The sequence below is a fragment of the Rattus rattus genome, chromosome 6, assembly GCF_011064425.1.
Source record: "Rattus rattus isolate New Zealand chromosome 6, Rrattus_CSIRO_v1, whole genome shotgun sequence".
Taxonomy (NCBI): Eukaryota; Metazoa; Chordata; class Mammalia; order Rodentia; family Muridae; genus Rattus; species Rattus rattus.
In genome coordinates, this window is record NC_046159.1 from 138,239,385 (window position 1) to 138,251,758 (window position 12,374).

Genomic DNA, 12,374 nt, shown 5'->3' on the forward strand with positions numbered 1-12,374 from the left:
AGAGTATTCAAAGATAATACTGGGAAGATACACTATGTTAATTCTAAATTCTGACTAACCATCTGTGGATAATGAAGCTTATATTGTTGTCTAATGAGTTAGGTTCTATTGATATAGACTAGAATTGCCTTTCCTTTGTAATTAGCTAGATAGAAGAGATTATGATAATACCATGCCATGCCTATGGAAGATAGGGGAGTCATATTGGAATACAATACATAGAAACATATAGCTTAAATGCATGAATACTAAGCTGAGATATAGATCTATAAAAAACCAGAGGAAGCCTAGAAAGTCATAAATGGTAACATTTATATAATTGGAATGTAGCACATGGGGGGAAATGTCATTTCTGTTGAGAAAGAATGAAGAATGTCACCATAATTTTAACTAATTTCATGGTGTGTTAAGTGTTACTTTAATCTTTCTGTCACAGCTATGTAGTGGAACAAATGGCTTGTTAGTTGACAGAATTAGACCATGATTAGAGAATATTTGGGGAGCTTAATTTGTAGATCATAAATGAAATGTACAGAAGCTAAGTAGCCAGAAATAAGAATAAATTTGGCCTGGTTTTAGAAATAATTGCACAATTAAATGTCTTCTTTAACACACATAAGTGGTTAAAATCTATACAGATAGGTCGACAGAAATCTCACTCAGTGCATTTCTCTGAAGAAGGTCTCGTTAGTTCATCATTGGAGGATGGACAAACTGACCACTCTGAAAGTCCAGAACTCTTTTTTTAGACCCAGTTTTATCACTATCAAGCCTACTGTTGCAGGACAACTGTCTAATATTTTATGTCTCTGCTTTCCTATGCATGGTGGAAGTATGCATGTCTACTCAACTATTGTATGAGGTTTCGTACTTGAAGAAGAAAAAGGAAAATTATAAAGATTAATCTAGAAAGATGAAACACACACATTCATCTTTTGAAGGTTCATATAACCATAGAAGGTAGAGAAAAAAGAGTAATGAACTTTGTAGGTAAATGTCAAAAATGTCCCTCAAAGAAGACACAGTTCTAATCAATGTGTTTTATTTAGAAGAAATTCATTGTTCTAACTGGATATTTAAAGTCAAATTACTGTCACAATTAGTAGACTTAGTGTATTCTATAAAACATTGAAATAATGAAAATATTCTTGCAAAGTGTATATCAAGGAGGTGTCAGCCTTCACCAGTGTGGGGTTTGGAGAGACAATGTTAGCTATAGACTTACAAGTTGTTCTTCCTCCGAAATAGTATGCTAGAGAAGGAGAGATCCATTCCAGAGTCTAGTCAGCATTCCACAGGACGATACCTGGTTTTTACTGGGAGAATTCTTGAATATTGGGTACTTGTGCCGTATGCCTCTGATCAATGTATATTAAGGACTTGGGAATGTGTAACTTTATAAGGCATGAATTCCTGGAAAATATCACACCAAAAATAAAAATGCTCAAAAATAAAACAGATGTCACATGACAAATACTTCCTTTACGTGAGCAATACTATTTCAGTTAACATTTTGAGTTGACATGCTAAGCTTTGACCAAGGCAGGTACTTTCAGATTAAAATGATACTCCCAATTAGCTGAGGCTATCTTAGTTTCCTTTAGCCTTTTATTTATTTTTTTTTGTTAACTTCTTTCTTCTTAAAATTATTAATGCTTTGGTTCTGGGTGAGATCCTATTTCAACCTACTCCACCCACCACCATATCCATTTATAATCTAATCTTTTCCTTTATAACAATATAATAGCTGTCCTACTTCTTGACTCAATTTTTTACTTGCTTTCAACTAATACTGATCAGTAACAATCCATATACACTTCTTTTTGAAATTGATGTTTCTGTCTAAAGGTACAGGTCTGAGGTCATATGTCTGATTACAGAACTGCAGTAATAGGATGTGAAGGATATTCTTGGTTGACATCTGGAATTAACTAAAACTTTAGTGTCCAGATTTACCCATGAGTGATTCCTTTCTTAGTTAAATTATTTGGAGTAGGAAGCAACATTTCTAAACTTGATCTTTGAAGTGATAAAATTTACCTTTAGTCTAAATATTTTAAGGTGGGAAGATTAACCTTTAATCTGGCCAGATGTTCTGCTGGCAGTCTATGTAAGGACATGGAAGAAGGAAATTTGCTCTCTTTTTTTGTAATTGCTGTGACTAACCAGTCCTTTCCTTCACTAACATTAGAGAAAACTCCCAACACAAGGAGGAAAAATACACACTAGAAAAAGCAAGAAAGTAAACTTCTTGCAACAAATCCAAAAGAAGAGAGCCACACAAACGTAATTCTACCTCTAAAAACAAAAATAACAATAAGTGAAAATCACTATTCCTTAAAATCTCTTCACATCAATGGACTCAATTCCCCAATAAAAAGAAATAGACTAACAGACTGGATACATATAGAGGACCCAGCATTTTGCTGCATACAGGAAACCCACCTCAGTGACAAAGACAGACATTACTTCAGAGTAAGAGGCTGGGAAAAACTTTCCAAGCAAATGGTTCCAAGAAACAAGCTGGAGTAGTCATTCTAATATAGAATAAAATCAACTTTCAACCAAAAGTTATCAAAAAAGTTGAGAAAGGATATTTCAAACTCATCAAAGGAAAAATCTACCATGATAACTCTCAATTCTGAACATCTATGTTCTAAATGCAAGGGAACTCACATTCATAAAAGAAACTTTACTAAGGCTCAAAGCATACATTGAACTTCACACGGTAATAGTGGGGGACTTCAATACTCTATTCTCAGCAATGGACAGATCATGGAAACAGAAACTAAACAGAGACACAGTGAAACTAACAGAAGTTATGAACCAAATGGGTTGAACACATATCTATAGTACTTTGTAATTCTATACAAATTACATTATGTACAAATTGTATGTGTGTGTGTGTGTATGTGTGTGTGTGTGTGTGTGTGTGTGTGTTTGTGTGTGTGTGAATGTGCATTCAAATACCAAATTATGCATGTGGAGATCACAGGAAAACTTACATGTTGTGGGAGCCAGGGATGGAACTCAGGTCATCAGGCTTGACTTTCACATCATGTAAAGAGAGAATGACGCCTATAAATTGCACTCTGATTTAAATGTCACAGGGGTAGCAGGGAGGTTGAGCCATCCCTCTGCTCTCATGTGACTTTTTAGAAGACTTTCAGTGCATATTCAATCTTGAAATAAAATCATTTGTAAACGTGTCATATTTCTGCAATTAGGATAGAAGCAAAGGTGTCCATATCAGATCATTTAAATCATTCCAGACTCTCATACCTGTTTGCCAGATTAAATTGAGTGGATAGACCCCCTATCTGATTTTCTCAAAGCCGTTTAGATCGTAAGGATGACACCATTAGCATAAATACATTCTGTTCTGACTTATTTCTAAGGTCCCGTCTTAAAAGAGGAGATGAAACACCCCTCCTCTTTAAAGTTCCTTTTTATTGTGAGGACAAAGACAAAGATCCCTGGGTTTATTTTCCTTTTGATGTTGTGAGGAGTGACTTCAAGGAGCTTTTTTTTTTTTTTTTTTGTCTAGCTGGTTTCAGGGAAAAATTACTGAGTTTTCTAGCGATCTAAGATTATTGTAGAAAGGAGGAATTAGGGAAATAGAGAAATTAGGAAGTCCACTCTGTTACCGATTTGATACATCAGTGTCTGAGGTTTATTGAAGAGTCACCAGAAAAGCATCAACAGAGACAATTGGTGAATAGCGAAGCTTGTTATTTATCTTTCCCAAGAAACATTAATTTGAGGTGCAATTAGGACCCAAACCATTTTATTGGTGGTTCATTATCCCCAACAGATGGTCAGTGACTTCTGTTGAGGGCGTTGTGGTTCACAGGGGAGGATCCTTCTGAGAGTTTAGACACTCTTCCAGAGACACCTCCCTTCCTCATCCTTTAGCATATCTGTCACCTTAACCGGAGCGACGGAGGAGTGAGTTCAGAGCCCAGGCAGCCACAGGCTGTGCTAGCTGCTTCAGACACTTTCCCCCTGAGCCTTTGGTAGGTATTTTATCTAGCCAGGATACAGTGAGGGAAGCGTGTGTGTGTGTGTGTGTGTGTGTGTGTGTGTGTGTGTGTGTGTGTGTGAGTGTGTGTGTGTGTGTAAATGTGCCTATATCAAATATTACTCATCTTCATTAAAAAGATGCACTGTTTAGAACCATAGCTGAAACTTACCACCTTTTTTATCTTATTGTACGTATTTATTTTTGAGTCACGGTTTTACTACGCAGCTTTATCAGTGCTCTACCTGCCTCTGCCTCCCTGACTGCTGGGGTTAGAGGTGTGAGCCTCCACACCCAGTGAACCTTAGGATTTTATTGGCGGCTGTTTTATTAGCCACCATTGATTTCCTCAATTGGCTACAATACAGCAGGATTTATTAAACTTGTTTTCTTGATTTGTGGGGAAACTCTTCTCAGCTTGCTGCTTCTTTGCTAAGCTATCTCTTATCTGGCCATTTCTTTTTCTTTGGAAAATGGCTTTTGTTAGGATTACTTCAGGGAATTTAAATTTAGTGTGATGAGTTAGTTTTCATTTTAGTAGCTGGATTTTAATATTATTGTATACTATTGAAAAAGAATCCTTAAAATTTAGGCTCACATTAGTTTTGGAGCAAAATACTATAACCAAAGACGAATTGCAAACTCATGTTTTTCCTCAAGCATTTCTCAAATACCATGAAATGTAATTATTGTGCTCATGGTAATAAATTTAATTATTTTTTCTTTCAACTTTTCTTATGTAAAATAATTGCTTTAGATCAAGACAAACATTTGTGGCTTCCTCACCTTTGAGCAAATGACTAAATAAGGTTTTTTCACACCATTAGGTCTTAGACTTGAATTTTAAACCATTTACTTAAAAGTGAAAGTAAGAGAAAGAAAGAAAAAGAAACAAGAACAAAAAATCTTCTTAATTACTTGTTACCTTTCTGCTTTTTTCAGACACAATTTTTTCCATCTTTATTAAATTATTTACATTTCAATTGTTATTCTCTTTCCCAGTTTCCAGGCAACATCTCCCTAACCCCTCCCCCTTCCCTACTATATTGGCATTCCCCTCTCCTTCCCCCCCCCTTACCGCCCTCCCCCCAAGAATCCTGTTTACTGTTCCCTGACAGATTTACAGCCTGGGATTGTCCTTCTGTGGGAACTAGGGTCATTCCTTTGCATTTCTCAAGAAGGACGGTGGGGCACTTAAGTGGTGGACACTCTCTTTAAGTGTACAGTTATCTCCAGCCATGGAGGCACGAAGAAAGTTCCACGAGGGTGAGGAGCGTAGGCAAATGCGTGGTCTAAGACTCTTCCTTTGCCCTGACTTCTAAGAACTCTTCAGGTTTCACTGCAGCAGTCTTGAATTCAGAATGAAACAAGCCCTCCTCTCCTTTTGGAGTACATCCTGAGTGAAGATGTCTTTACGTGCTCAGCTGTGTTCAATTCATTTCCTACAACTACTCCTATGCTTTACGGTCCGTAGCTTCTCCTAAACTCTCAACTCCCCCAACAGCCTCTTAGCTGCAGAGTTTTCACTTATCATTCTGTTTGTTTTCCATTTGAAAAGCCCTAAAAGAATCCCACTTGGCTGTCTGGATGGAAAAAACAGGATGGATTGTGCTAGAATTCTCTTTAGCAAGCAGGGGAGTGAAGAGCTGGAAACGGCACTTTGTGCTTTCATATGTGATGCTGGCCAGATGAGAACATTCTTGTCAGAGGCTTGTGCCATGTATTAGTAGAGACCTGAAGGAAGGAAAGGTGCTCTTTCAATAATCTGGGTAACTTGATGGCTGGTTGACATAAGAGCACGGACTGCTACCTTGCTGGTTTCATCTCAAAAAACACACCCGTTTCTTAAGAACAAATGAAGAGTACAAATTAAAACCTAGTGATCACAGTTGTGTTTACACACAGCCTTTATCAAATGGATTCTTTTTTTTTACCCTTCCTTTTTTTAAATTTTTTTATTATATATTTCTTTACTTACATTTTTTTTTCTTTTCTTTTTTTCGGAGCTGGGGACTGAACCGAGGGCCTTGCGCTTGCTAGGCAAGCACTCTACCACTGAGCTAAATCCCCAACCCCTGCTTACATTTCAAAGGTTATTCCCCCTCCCTCCCCTCCCCTCCCTCCCCTCCCCCCTCCCCTCCCCTCCTTCCCCTCCCCTCTCCCATATGGGTATACCCCCTATACATCCTCTTTATTGTCCTCCCCCATATTTGCCTGCACTGGGCGTCCAACCTTGGCAAGAACAAGGTCTTTCCCTTCCACTGGTGCCCCAACAAGGCTATTCTCTGCTACATATGCAGTTGGAGCCTGGTTCAGTCCATGTCTAGTCTTTCGGTAGTGGTTTAGTCCCTGGAAGCTCTGGTTGGTTGGCATTGTTGTTTTTATGGGGTTGCAAGCTCCTTCAACTCTTTCAATACTTCCTCTAATTCCCCCCAAGGGGGTCCTGTTCTCAGTTTGGTGGTTTGCTGCTAGGATTCACCTCTGTATTTGATATGCTTTGGTACTGTCATTCAGGAGAGAGCTATATCCAGTCCCTTTCCGCATGCATTTTTTAGCTTCGTCAATCTTATCTAGTTTTGGTGGCTGTATATATATGGACCACATGTAGGGCAGGCTCTGAATGGCCTTTCCTTGAGTCACTGCTCTAAACTTTGCTTTCATATCCCCTCCTATGAATATTTTTGTATAGTCCTTTTCATTTCCACTTGGTTGATTTCAGCTCTGAGTTTGATTATTTCCAGCCTTCTACTCCTCTTGGGTTTATTTCTTTCTTTTTGTTCTAGAGCTTTTAGGTGTGCTGTCAAGCTGCTGATATATGCTCTCTCCTGTTTCTTTGTGCACTCAGAGCTATGAGTTTTCCTCTTAGCACAGCTTTCATTGTGTCACTTAAGTTTTGGTATGTTGTATCTTCATTTTCATTAAATTCTAAGAAGTCTTTAATTTCTTTATTTCTTCCTTGACTAAGTTGTCATTGAGTAGAGCGTTGTTCAACTTCCATGTATAGGTGGGCTTTTTGTCATTATTGTTTTTATTGAAGACCACGGAGATCTGATAGGATTCATGGCATTATTTCAATCTTCCTGTATCTGCTGAAGCCTGTTTTGTGACCAATTATATGGTCAGTTTTGGAGACGGTACCATGAGATGCTGAGAAGAAGGTATATCCTTTTGTTTTATGATGGAAAAAATATCTGTTAAATACATTTGGTTCATATCATCTTTTAGTTTCTCTAGGTCTCTGTTTAATTTCAGTTTCTATGATTGGTCCATTGATGAGAGTGGGGTGTTGAAATCTACTACTATTTTTTTTTTTTTTTTGAGATGGAATATTTATTTATTTATTTTTTTTTTACTATCTTAGCCATTTTTTTATTTCGTCTCATATTTTTTTTTTTTATTATTATTATTAACTTGAGTATTTCTTATATACATTTTGAAAAGTGTTATTCCCTTTCGGTTTCAGGCAAACATCCCCTCCCCCCTCCCTTCCTTATGGGTGTTCCCCTCCCAACCCTCCCCCATTTGCCCTCTCCCCAACAGTCTAGTTCACTAGGGGTTCAGTCTTAGCAGGACCCAGGGCTTCCCCTTCCACTGGTGCTCTTACTAGGATATTCATTGCAACCTACAAGGTCAGAGTCCAGGGTCAGTCCATGTATAGTCTTTGGGTAGTGGCTTAGTCCCTGGAAGCTCTGGTTGGTTGGCATTGCTGTACATATGGGGTCTCGAGCTCCTTCAAGCTCTTCCAGTTCTTTCTCTGATTCCTTCAACAGGGGTCCTGTTCTTAGTTCAGTGGTTTCCTGCTGGCATACGCCTCTGTATTTGCTGTATCCTGGCTGTGTCTCTCAGGAGCGATCTGCATTCACATTTTGATCATCCGTCTTGAGTTTCATTTGTTCTAGGCATCTAGGGTAATTCAAGCATTTGGGCTAATAGCCACTTATCAATGAGTACATACCATGTATGTCTTTCTGTGATTGGGTTAGCTCACTCAGGATGATAGTTTCCAGTTCCAACCATTTGCCTACGAATTTCACAAAGTCATTGTTTTTGATAGCTGAGTAATATTCCATTGTGTAGATGTACCACATTTTCTGTATCCATTCCTCTGTTGAAGGGCATCTGGGTTCTTTCCAGTTGGGGTTGGGGATTTAGCTCAGTGGTAGAGCGCTTGCCTAGCAAGCACAAGGCCCTGGGTTCGGTTCCCAGCTCCGAAAAAAAGAAATCTACTACTATTATTGCGTGAGGTGCAATGTGTGTTTTGAGCTTTAGTAAGGTTTCTTTTACGAATGTAGGTGCCCTTGCGTTTGGAGCACAAATATTTAGGATTGAGAGTTCATCTTGGGGTATTTTTCCTTTGATGAACATGAAATGTCCTTCCTTAACTTTTTTAATGACTCTTGGTTGAAAGTCAATTTTATTTGATATTAGCATGGCAACTCCAGCTTGGTTTCTTCTGGCCATTTGCTTGGAAAATTGTTTTCCAGGCATTTACTCTGAGTTAGTGTCTGTCTTTGTCTCTGAGGTATGTTTCCTGCATGCAGCAAAATTTTGGGTCCTCCTTAGATATCCAGTCTGTTAGTCTATGTCTTTTTATTGGGGAATTGAGTCCATTGATGTTGAAAGATATTAAGGAATAGTGATTGTCCCTTCTTGTTATTTACGTTGTTAGGGATGCAATTATGTTTGTTTGTCTCTCTTTTGGTTTCATTGCAAGGAAATTATATTCTTGCTTTCTGTACAGTGTAGTTTCTCTCCTTGTGTTGGAGTTTTCCCTCTATTATCCTTTGTAGGGCTGGATTTGTAGAAAGATATTGTCTAAATTTGGTTTTGTCATGGAATGCCTTGGTTTCTCCATCTATGTTAATTGAAAGCTTTGCTGGATACAGTAACTTGGCATTTTGTTCTCTTAGGGTCTGTATGACATCTGTCCAGGATCTTCTGGCTTTCATAGTCTCTGGTGAGAAGTCTGGTGTAATTCTTATATGTCTCCCTTTATATGTCACTTGACTTTTTTCCCTTACTGCTTTTAATATTTCTTTGTTTTGTGCATTTGATGTTTTAACTATTATGTGACAGGAGGAATTTCTCTTCTGGTCCAGTCTATTTGGAGTTCTGTAGGCTTCTTGTCTGTTTATGGGCATCTCTTTCTTTAGGTTAGGGAAGTTTTCTTCTATAATTTTGTTGACTATATTTACTGGCCCCTTAAGTTGGGAGTTTTCACTTTCTTCTATACCTATTATCCTTAGGTTTGAGCTTCTCATTGTGTCCTAAATTTCTTGTATGTTTTGGGCTAGGAGCTTTTTTCATTTTACTTTATCTTTTACAGTTGTGTCAATGTATTCTATGGTATCTTCTGCCCCTGAGATTCTCTCTTCTATCTCTTGTATTATGTTGATGATGCTTGTGTCTATGGCTCCTTGTCTCTTCCTTTGGTTTTCTATATCCAGGGTTGTCTCCTTTTGTGCTTTCTTTACTGTTTCTATTTCCATTTTCAATTCCTTCACCTGTTTGGTTGTGTTTTCCTGTAATTCTTTCAGTGATTTTTGTGTTTCCTCTCTAAGGGCTTCTACTTGTTTACCTGTGCTTTCCTGCATTTCTCTAAGGGAGTTCTTTATGTCTTTCTTAAAGTCCTCCATCATTATCAAAAACTGTGATTTCAAATCCAAATCTTGCTTTTCTGGTGTGTTTGGATATCCAGTATTTTCTTTTGGTGGGAGTACTGGGCTCTGATGATGCCAAGTAGTCTTGGTTTCTGTTGATTAGGTTCCTGCGTTTGCCTCTAGCCATTGGGTTGTCTCTGGTGTTTGCTTGTCTTGCTGTTTCTGAGAGTGACTTGACCTTCCTGTAGGGATGTGTGTCAGCACTCCTGTAGAACTGTGTTCTTGTTTTCTTTCAGCCTTTTCCAGGAACAGGTGCTCTGCTCTCAGCTGTGGCGGCGCTCCTGGAGACTGTCTTCCAGCTCTAGTCATGGGCAGTAATCAAAGGGTCTGGCACCTGATTGCTCCTAGGTCCTTGCACCTCATTTGGCACTATGTGATTCCCTCTTGTGTTCAGAAGGTATTCTCCTCTGACTTCTCAGGAGTATCCACACTTCTGAGGTTCCATCTCTCTCCCACAGGATTTGGGTGCAGGATGCTGTTTGGCCTGATCAGTTCTGTCCTGGTTGCAAACCTTATCGTGGGTACAGGCGGCTGTCTGTTCCTATATCCCTGTGTCCCAAGGCATGGTGCAGTTTCCCCTTGGACCAGGGTTGTGGGCTGAAGTGTGCAGAGATGGCAGTCTGTCCTGTGGCCTCGGGATGTCTGCACTCCTGGGTGGTCCACTCTCTTCCCCTATCAGTTGGATTCTAACTTGGAACATTCAGTTAGCTTCATTTATAGATCCATTTCTCAGGTTGACATCTAAGCCTTTCTATAGTCTGGCTACATCATTAGCTTCATTCAGAGTGAGCACTTATTGTTTCATGAACACATTCTATAAATTCAGACCTCCCCAGATGTAATGTTTGTTCATTTGTCCTAGAATGCTGTTTCTATCTTTTCAATGCTTCCAAGAAGAATTCAGGCTCTAACAGCTTTGGAAATCTCTGACAATTCCAGGAATGTCTGAACTCTCTTTAAGTGTATAAACCTTTGTAGAGATTTACATAATATGTTTTAATTAGTATAGCATTATTTATGTTGTTGTTGTTGTTGTTGTTGCAGATGCTTCTTCTTATGAGTAAACTTTCCCATAATGAAAGCATTGGGACCGTTCATTTTTATGCAATCTTTTAAAGAAAATGCTTCTGTCAAGTGTTGTGAACTTCTCTGGTTCATTAACTGAAGAATTCAGAACATGCTAGAGTCATTGTTGATTCGGGATCATTATTATGAATGTCAGTCCATCTACTGTGCTACACTGCCATATATGCCAGGGTATGGACCTTTTTCAGTGGCAACACTTTTAATCTGAGCTTATATTTTCTGTTTTCTCTTCTTCTTCTTGATAATAGGTGCTTAAGTGTTATTTTCTTGTGAACCACATCTCAGTCTATATCACTTTCCAATTTCTCTCTCTCCCTTTTCTTGGATGAAATGGGACTTTCTTGGGTGGTAGACCATTATAGGATAGTAAAGGAACCGCATTATCTTAAACTCAATAGCCTTGAGCCACTGTCTGTACCAGGAGAATTATTTCCATCATCTCTGGTTGTCCTTTTCTATTCAGGACAACTAGCTGGAGAAGTTTGGGACATAAGAACATTCTATTTGTCCACATCACTAACATTTACATCACTAAGTTCTCTGTCTTAACCAATCTCCAGTTGGATATGAACTTACCATAAAATTACTTTGTTTAATAATTTTTGTCTTTCTGTATGGGGAGGCCTGGAAGCTGGGGGAGAAATCCTCTTGGAGACTGGGAGGAGGAATGGTATGAGGATCTATGGGAGGGGGGATTGGGAGGGGACAATGACTCGACTATAAAAATTAAAAGTGATAAAAATGTTCTTTAGTGTGTTAAGAACATAAAAATATCTTTTCCTTTTTCTCATGCAAACAGTATATCTTACCCAGTATATAACAACACTTTCTGATTGTATCTGCTTTATATTGCCTTTATATTTATATTTATATTTAATTTAATTTCTATAATCATTTATTTTATGGATATATTAATGGAAGCTTATGACAGACAAATGAGGGCAATGGAGGGGAAGAGAGAAGGAGGAAGAGAAAAAGGGAAAGAAAGAGAAAAAGAGAAGGGAGAGCTAATCCTAATTTAAGTCCTGCAAGTTGAATTAGTGTATCAGCACTAATGTACACTGAGACCATATGAAAGACACATAATGCTAGTCTTCAAGAAGCTCCTGGCCTGCTTACAGGGAATAAAATAACCACCAGTCAGCAGCAGGGAAGCATCTGCCCACTCATTGACTCATTTTCACCTTGAAGCTTGCAGTAGCCTGAGGAGTTTTCTGTCAGAGGAGATGTAATTTTGCCAGAAAAGCACTTCAGGTAGAGCCTGTGTAAAGGAGGAGAGTTGGAGTTTATTAGATGAAGTTTTATCATAGACTTAATCATGGAGAGTACTAGAAGAATGCTGGGAAAAGAGTACATGCCTACATGGAGATGTAGGCCTCTCAAGGAAGAGTTACATTTAAGTGTTTTTAGCAATAGCTGTCAATCAATATGATGGGGTGCCTCTCAAGTTGTATCTCAAAGCATTGCTAAGCAACTTAATTTTCCCCTTTGCCTCCTTCTTCCATAAATGAGAGTATATGTTGGTTCTTGGGATGCCTTGGTGAGGAATTGCAATCTGACAAGTTAAAACCATGGGGTGCAAGGTTGTACAAGGCTGTTAAACCATG